Source organism: Dipodomys merriami, unplaced genomic scaffold, assembly GCF_024711535.1.
Source record: "Dipodomys merriami isolate MVZ:Mamm:240054 unplaced genomic scaffold, mDipMer1.0.p SCAF_20, whole genome shotgun sequence".
Classification (NCBI taxonomy): domain Eukaryota; kingdom Metazoa; phylum Chordata; class Mammalia; order Rodentia; family Heteromyidae; genus Dipodomys; species Dipodomys merriami.
Genome location: NW_027203382.1, coordinates 17,164,713 through 17,173,803, shown reverse-complemented (window position 1 = coordinate 17,173,803; position 9,091 = coordinate 17,164,713). Strand labels below are relative to the sequence as shown.

At 32.8% G+C, this 9,091-nt stretch overlaps 1 pseudogene; it reads left to right on the top strand.

Annotated features, from left to right (window-relative positions):
• The first annotated feature begins 2,068 nt into the window (after positions 1-2,068).
• Positions 2,069-3,005, top strand: LOC138832798 (dual specificity tyrosine-phosphorylation-regulated kinase 1A pseudogene; annotated as a pseudogene).
• Positions 3,006-9,091: the final 6,086 nt, after the last annotated feature.

Sequence of the window (9,091 nt, the reverse complement as noted above, 5' to 3'; positions counted from 1 at the left end):
ACACATAGTAAATTATTCATTATTTCTTCTCATCTCAACACTGAATGAAAAAGAAATTCAAATAATTGAAAGCAGTGCATATTTTAAAATGAAATGTTTGAGTTATAACGTATTTAATAATGTACAGTAAATAGATTATAGCCAACACCAGTATCTCACATCTGTATGCCTAGCTAGTTAGGAGGCTGCGATCTCAAGATGCTTGTTTGAAGCCAGCTGATCAGGAAAGTTTATGAAATTCTTATGTTCAATTAATCATCAAAAAGCCAAAGTATAGCCATGGCTCAAAATGTCAGGGACAGCATTCAAGCCCAGAGTTCAAGCCCCAGGGTAGTCTATGTGAAATTTTTTAGTGTTGTTGGTGTTGTTTGTGTTTGTATTTTTAAAAATCACTTTAGCAGGGAAAGGGTGGGGTGCAGAAATGGAGGGACAAAGAATGAACAAATGCAGTCCTGGTTTTCAATATATACTACATGTAAAGTAGACTTTGCATCTTGTGGGCAAGGACAGGAGGGGGAAATAGAAGTTAAGCAAAGGAAGGAGATGACATTATCCAAAAAAATTATACTTATTACCTGATTTATGAAATGTTCAATACCTTAATTACAAAAATTATTATCATTATCATTATGCTAAAAATAAATAAAGTTCACTTAAATATAAAAAAATTCACCTTTTTTAAGTCACAGACAATTTACTAAAGGAAGTTTTCATTGGTTATTCCAACATACATGTTCACTTATGTAATCGAATCTAAATGACACAATTGACTATCAATTTTATGTTTAACTGAATATAATGATAAAAACTAGATTATGAGATTTTAGTATTAAGCCAATTTGTTTTTCATTTATTCATATGTGTATTTTAGAGCTAATAGCATCATCATTGCTGTAGACATCATGACTCATTATAATGTTAACCTTTATGTGTCAGAGTAGTGATTAGTATTTGAATGGGAACACAAAAATGAAGTTGATCCACAATACCATGCAGACCATCATCCAATTCAAAGAAAACAAAACAGAAATAGGGAGGAGAGAGAAATGTGTGCTCTCTTTCTCTTTCTTTCTCTCTTCATCTCCCCTTTTCTGTTGAAATCCACAGTTTTGTAATAATATTGTCAGTTCAAGGAAAATTCATGACTCCTGAAAAACAACTAACCTACTCAATTAGTTAATAATCATAATTTTAATAAGCAAATGAGCGGAAATGTAATTTTCCTAAATCATTTGTGTTAATGACCAATATTTTGGTCTAAAGAGCCGAACAAATGGATTTTAATACCGTTGTTTCCTCCATTATAATACAGGAATAGCATTCATATGAGAAACATGGATAAGGCATGGGTCCTTATCTTGTGTTTGTGCTTAAATAAAATAAGGGAAAACCATTTTCCATGATTATTACAGGAGCTCTTTTTGATATAAATGTAAATTCCCATGACTTTTCCTCAAGAGTGCTACTATCATTAAAATGTGTACTGAAATTACAGAGTTTATGAAAGAAAACCTCTCATTATTATGTATTCTTAACTGCATCTGAACTAGTCAAAGCTCTTTATTCTGATTTAACATAAAACTTCCCTTTTAATAGGAATATTAAAAAGGAAAACATATACTTTGTGAAGAGCTTACAGTGTCTTGAATGAAATGCACTTACATACCTGAATTTCTGTTTAAATGTGTGTTTTTTTTCTTTTTATACCAAAGGCATTAGCACCAAGAAAGATAAAGGCATCATAAAACAATTTGACTTGAAGAAAACTTGCAACGGTTTGGAATCAATGATGGGAGATAGGTTTATTTACATTTTGGTATGTGTATGTTCTTCAGTTTATTTGAGAGTGTCCATAACAATTCAAAAATTAAGGTTTTGCAGGCCGGCTCTGCCCACGACGTCAGGCGCCGGACCCAGGCTCTGCCATGATCTGATGCTCCACTGGTTGCCCCAGGCGGCCCTGCCCCCAGCCCTGTCCTGGTCTCAACCTGAGGTGCCCAGTACCCCGCTGGACTCTTCCCTCCCTTCCTCCACCCCATCAGGATGATAAGAGCCTTGAAAGAAGATGATGCATACAAGAGAGACTTTAGCGTGCAAACCTTTATTTGTCTGGCTTGCACCGTCATTTTCATTCCATGCTGCTGGCCCTCAGATGACCGGACAGATGCCTCATTCACATCACTACAGTGACCGTCACCAGCCAAACATAAGTGACCAACATGTTTCTGCCTTATATTCTGACCTGATTAAGCAACCTCTAACTAACCAGGTGATGCCGTATACTGTCATGTTACAGAAGCTGGGATGCATCAGACCTTCAGCGATCCAGCCACTGGTCCTCTGAGAAAACTTTCTGTTGACTTGATCAAAACATACAAGCATATTAATGAGGTTTACTATACAAAAACGAAGCGAAGACTCCAACCAGGCCAGGTAGACAATTCTAGTTACAAGAAGGAGTGGAAGGTTTACAATGATGTTTACGATGATGATAACTATCATTATATTGCAAGTAAACCGAGAAAAGTGGATGGACAGTTACGAAATTGACTCCTTGATAGGCAAAGGTTCCTTTGGACAGGTTGTGAAAGCAAATGATCGGGTGGAGCAAGAATGGGTTGCCATTAAAATAATCAAGCCCAGTTCGACTTCTTGAACTCATGAATAAACATGACACTGAAATGAAATACTATAGAGTGCATTTGAAACGCCACTTTGTGTTTCGAAAAAATCTTCGTTTGGTTTTGGAAATGCTGTCCTACAAACTCTATGACTTACTTAGGAACACCGATTTCCAAGGGGTCTCTTTGAACCTAACATGAAAGTTTGCACCACAGATGTACACTCCACTGCTTTTCCTTGTGACTACAGAACTTAGTATCATTCGCTGTGACCTAAAACCTGAGAACATCCTTCTTTGTAACCCCCAACGGAGCACAATCAAAACTGTTGACTTTGGCAGTTCTGGTCAGTTTTTTAATGGGCAACTCCATGTGGCTGACTAGGTCAACTTTTTTTTTTATTTAAGAAAAGTAGGTTTTTATATGTAAAAGTGACAAAAGAAAGGATTAATGACTACGTAAGTGAATGGAAGCTTGGAGATAATTATTTTTATAAACCACAAACGATTTTGTTATTAATCAGGAAATCCATATTTATTTTGTAATTAAATGTTAAGCCTGTGTTTTTTTTTGAACTTTGTAATTCATAAAGGTTTACAGTAAATAAAAGGATATCATCTCAAGTCTAGAAATACCTGAAGGAATTCATTTGTTACTGCTATACAGGAGTGTAGACTCGAAAGCTGACACTATGTGATCCGGTCATTTTTTTTTCTGTTCAGGTTGCCACATCTTAGCAAGCACCAAAAAAATGAAAGCAGTTTCCAAAATGATATTTACATAAAGAAAATTTTAAAAATCCAATGCTTCTACATACTGTGTTACATTACAGTCCAGTTTTGTGTGCTTTACTACACAGTTTGATTACAAGATTTCTGTGCACTGTAAACATAAGCAGCATGGAAAAGGTTAAATACCTGTGTTCAGATTGTAAGATCTAGTCTGGACTTGCTGTGTATATTGTAACATTAAATGAAAACAAGAACCCCTTTTGTATTATAGTCATGAGGTCTTATGTATGAGAAACAGTTAATAATTGGTAAAAAAAAAATCTAAAATAAACATTATTTGGTAATCTAATTTACTGAAATACTCTCAAGTAACACCAAGATGTTTGTACAGGGGTATTTAAGCAAGAGCATTTGCAATGATAATAAAACTAATGTAAATAGCACAAATATCACCGGGCGCCAGTGGTTCATGCCTGTAATACTAACTACTCAGGAGGCTGAGATCTGAGGATTGCTGTTCAATGTCAGCCCAGGCAGGAAAGTCAGTGAAACTCTTATCTGCAATAAACCACCAGAAAACCAGAAGTGATGCTGTAGCGCTGTAGCGCTCGCCTTGAGCTGAAGAGTTGAGGGACAGCACTTAGGCCCAGAGTTCAAGCCCCATCTCACACACACACACACACACACACACACACACACACACACACACAGACCCCAACACAAAAAGTGTCATCGTTAACTAAATTATGTAAATAAGTGCTATAGAATATGGAGGAACCATTAAACTCTAACTAGATCTCTGTGTACTGATATGGCTAAATGTAGGATACTTATTGCAGATTAAATACAAGTCATTTATAGCATTTAATAAATGCATGCAAGTCATTCCAGGAATTAAGCACTGTTCTAAATGTAAAATTATCAATATTTTGCTATATAGAGCAACGTTATGAAATTGGGTTGTTAAAATTTTCTCCTCATTTTACAGAAAAAATACCCTGAAATATGAAGTACTTAAATATTTGTCCAACATCACATTATGAGGAAGCAATATGATTTGAAGCTAAACAATTCCTATCCAGACTGTTTTTTATTGGCATAAGTGCTACATCTCAGAATAAAATACAAAATGATTTGCTCTGTGTAAATTTCTGACTTATTTTCTCAGATGTATTTGTATGGTACAGTGTACTTTGAAATGTGGTTTAGAGACCAAACTGATACCTCACCTTGTATTTTCAGATGGGCCTTATACTGAAAAATTAATTAAATAGACTTAAATATTTACAGTTTTAATGCTGCCATTGATAACATAGTAATTTCTTAGGTTACTACTTAATTATATTACTACTACTAATTCCACTGGGAAGATTAATGAGGTGTTGATTTCTAGACATGCTATTTCTCCTCAGGTTACAAGAGGTCCAAGAGCACGTACCTATTGGATAAGAGAATGTGGGTTTGGGGAAAGAAAAGTAAGTATAGTATTTTCTGTGGTACTAAAGCTCTCATAAAATATGTTGAAAAGAGAATGCGAAGTATTTCTTCTGTATGTTGTCCAAATTCAGCATATTTCAACACACATTTAAGGTAGATTTAAAAACTATTTTCTTTGAATTTAAATTAAGAGTACTACCAAATGAAATGAAGAAAACAATTTACTATCAGTCTTTTTTTTCTTTTTCTTTTTTTTTTTAAATCTGGGACATTATTTTTTTATTTTTAATAAATTTTATTGTGAAAATACTGTATAGAGGGGTTACAGTTACATGAGGAAGGTAATGAGTACATTTCTTTGTTGGCAGATAAGATCTATCTTCAACTCACTGTAAACATCTTGGGAAGTTTACATTATAGTAACCTCATCAAACATTTAAACAGAAATCTAGCTATACTATAAAGGTCTGCTTGCAGTCTTCTGTACTAATTAGGATACCTCATAAACTATGCCAGGTATAAATTCAAAGATAGTCCTCTTCCTCCTTAATACTTGATAAGTTGTAGCTGAACATAAAATTAACTTATTTTAAACATTTTTTTGTTGACTTAACATGAAGGCTTCAAACTCATAAATTAAATACTAATAGTTAAATGGATAGGCAAGATAATCAGATATGCTCGTGTGTGTGTGTGTGTGTGTGTGTGTGTGTGTGTGTGTGTGTGTGTGTGTGTTCCTCTTTGTTGGAGTCCAGTTTGATGATAAAATATGTCAATTCTAGTCAAAGTTCTCAATGAAAGGGACCCTAGCTACTAAGACCAAAGCATGTGGTATTTATGCTCCCTCTGAACAGCAGTCTTTATTACGACCAAGAGGCCATAAGAATTTTGATGTCATATCTCAGAGCCAGCATTGGTTCAACAAAATCACTGTCAGATAATTTCTTCCCTTTGACAATTCATAGGCTATTTGTTTGGTAGTTTCAAATTCATTCTAAAAAGTTCTTTGATTTTGACTTGAGGAATTGAAGGGTGATATAACTGGATGTAATTATATTGAACACTCATAAATTAGTAGTTGGTAAAGCAGAGAACCTTCTTTTAAATAAATCCCTATTTTACAAATGGAAGAAACTATGTATCATGAGAAATGTTTATACATAACATAGATCACATATATTATATGGAGAAGCTGTCTATTTCCATATTAAGGAGAATATACTTCTCAAAAAGTAAAATCAGAATAACTGAAAATTAGTTTTTTTTAATTTGCAAAAATTTTTTGACCCACTTGTATATATTTTATCAGAAAATAAAATTACATTTTAAAGTAATGAAAAAAGTGTTACATTTTATAACCTTCAGATACTTGTTCATTACTAAACTTCATAACTGAATTGTTTTAAATTAATGGATCTTAGAAAACTCATAATTACTTTGACTAGTCTTTCTGTAAAAATTATGCATATCTTCATGGCATATATCTGCATTCATTTTGAAAGCACTTTAACCAGCATAATTTATTAAATTGAAGTGCAGCAATATGCCAAATGGTTCTCACAAAAAAATGATCTCTCTTTCCAAGTTAACATTAAGTATACCCAGAATCCTTTGCAAATTTATTGTGTCTTTTTAAAATCTTTAACTATACAAAAAATTTGCCATTTAACAAATCAATTTTTGCTCTTAATGCCTTACCTCCTTTCTTTATTATAACATAAGATCTATACCATCTCTAATGCCTTACCTCCTTTCTTTATTATAACATAAGATCTATACCATCTCTAAAGTTATTGCTCAATGAGTGTAGTCAGTTTTTGAATGTCTGAGTGCCCCAAAAGTCATATTGGATAAAAATAATTACCTACAGAAAATCTAAAGGAAAAGTTACAGAGATGTCAGGTAAATTATCTACAAATACAGCAAAAATTGGAAATATTTTGATGAATTGTCAGTTATACTCAGTATAACATGATTTGAATCTCATAAACAGCAATTTGACAATTTAGCAATTAGTTAGCAATTTAGTAATTATTAGCAAATGCTCTTTTTGGAAATGTAAAAAGAGCTGGAAATTGGAGAGTGCACAGCCTAACATGACTTTTTTAGCAATAGAAATGATGCACTCTTAAAATATGCCTCTTAAAGCTCTCATGTGAGGTTTAATTATACCATTTGTTCATCTGTCTCTGTCTCCTTCTGTCTCTCTCACAAACACAAACACACAGAACTCTTTTGTTGTTAATGAATCCTATAGGTTGGGTTTACACTCGGTGGTACTGCATATGTATAATATAGGTTCAAAGGGTTCATGGATTCAATCCTCAGCACTACAGAGAAGAACAAAAATTCAATTCTCTAAAGAAAAGAATAAAATAAAAGAAAGAAGAGAAAGCAAATTAATTTTTGTTATTTGTAATTTTTCTCTTAATAAATATTAAGTGTTGATTTTCATGAGGTTCAGTCTGTTATTTCCATTCGGAATATGTGGATTAAATCCCATGCGACTTTTGCCACCCAACCCATCCTTTTGTATTTTGTTTGGAACTTCCATTTCAGGTAAACGTTCTTAACTTTTACATAAAAAAAACAACATGCAGTACTTCCTGACATGAGGAAAAAGAAGAACTAATTATGAAGAACAACTAACAATGCATATGAAGATGACAATTACTTTGGAAATGTTTTCAGTTTTCTGATGCTTTGATGCACATCATTTCCTCACGAGGACTATTCTGAAGGCAACCATAACTTTTCCCCAAGGAATTTTGTTCAGACTTAAAGTCACCCTTTCTGAGTCATTCAGAAAGCAATTGGTCTTGAAAGCGTTCCTACAGGACACCTGTACATACCCACATGTATATTCATACATCTAGATATATACCACAGGATAGAGAACTCAAGATAATAGAAGTTGACACCACATTTTGACTCACAAAACTATGTTTCTTCCCAACAGAGTGAAAGAGACATTTACATCAGAATATAAAAATGTTACATCTTGTTAAGAAACATACTTGTTAATACTCCCTTTCAATGAGTTCAGTTCTCATTGGAAATTATTGTTGAAACTTGAGGAAATCCATTACTAGGCAACTCATTCCAGTTGAAAATTTTGTAGTTCAAATAAGAGTAATAAATCACTACAGTGAGAAAATAATATAATCAAAGAAATGAGTGGTACCATTTTACATTACAAATTGGAATATTTTGCTTCACTTAAATGAAAGCAAACAATACTCTTTATATCAAAAAATTGATTTTGAAAATTATAAACATAATATCTTCATATATGATTAAATGGATCATTACATCTTCTTTATTTTATTTTTTCTAATCAAAATGTGAAATTTATATTTTGTAACACATTCTAAAAGAAAATGGTGCTTCCATTTAAGCACAGAATCACCTCTACAAAAATTGTGATATGGTACTTTTAAACAAGGAAACAATATGGTACTAGTACAAGGGGTCACGCATTTTGTAAAGTGATTTCTGAACTGTTTTATTACACAGCAGCCAAATTCATGAATAGAAAACTCAGAATCAACTAATCAGCAGATTTATTACTTTTGCTATAATGTATATATAAAATATGTTGACAAAACAAAAATAGAAAAGAATTCAGTGCTTAAATGTATTTATAATTTATTTAAGGACTCATGTCACTTAAGTGTTTTAATGTGTAACAATTATACTTTGGAGCAGAACAGCTGTTGAAAGGATTCACATGATCAATCTTTCACTGCATGTTTTGTTGCTGTATCCTCTTCCATTAAGTAGTCCATGTAGGTATTCAAACTTTCTCAAATCTTTCTTCCAAAATCCTTTTGTTTTGATCGATTTGATTCATTCACGCTTTTTACGGGTTACAATTTCTCCTAAAAGCTTTAAATTATTTATGGTTCCAACTCTTCATAAGACAATTATTTTCTGTTTCTTTACATCAATACACATACTACGCTAAGCACAGTACACATGGAATCATGAAAAATTGTATCTGTCTTGACCTAATTTAATCTTTATACTGCCTATAAATCCATGCCTCTGATCCTTGTCTACTATACTTTTAGAGCTTCTTTAATTTTTTACCAATTATTTATTGTAATTCGATAGTATAAGAATATTCTTAGAAGAATAGCCAAACTCTAACTTTGTTTCTTTTCCTCACAGTTCCTCAATGTGGTCTAGCAAAATTGAGATAAATATTAGAGTTCATGACTAAATATAAAGTTCTGTAGTATAAATGATGATTTCTGATTTTAAATACTTGTTTTGAAGGTTTCGGTGGGAAGACTGTAT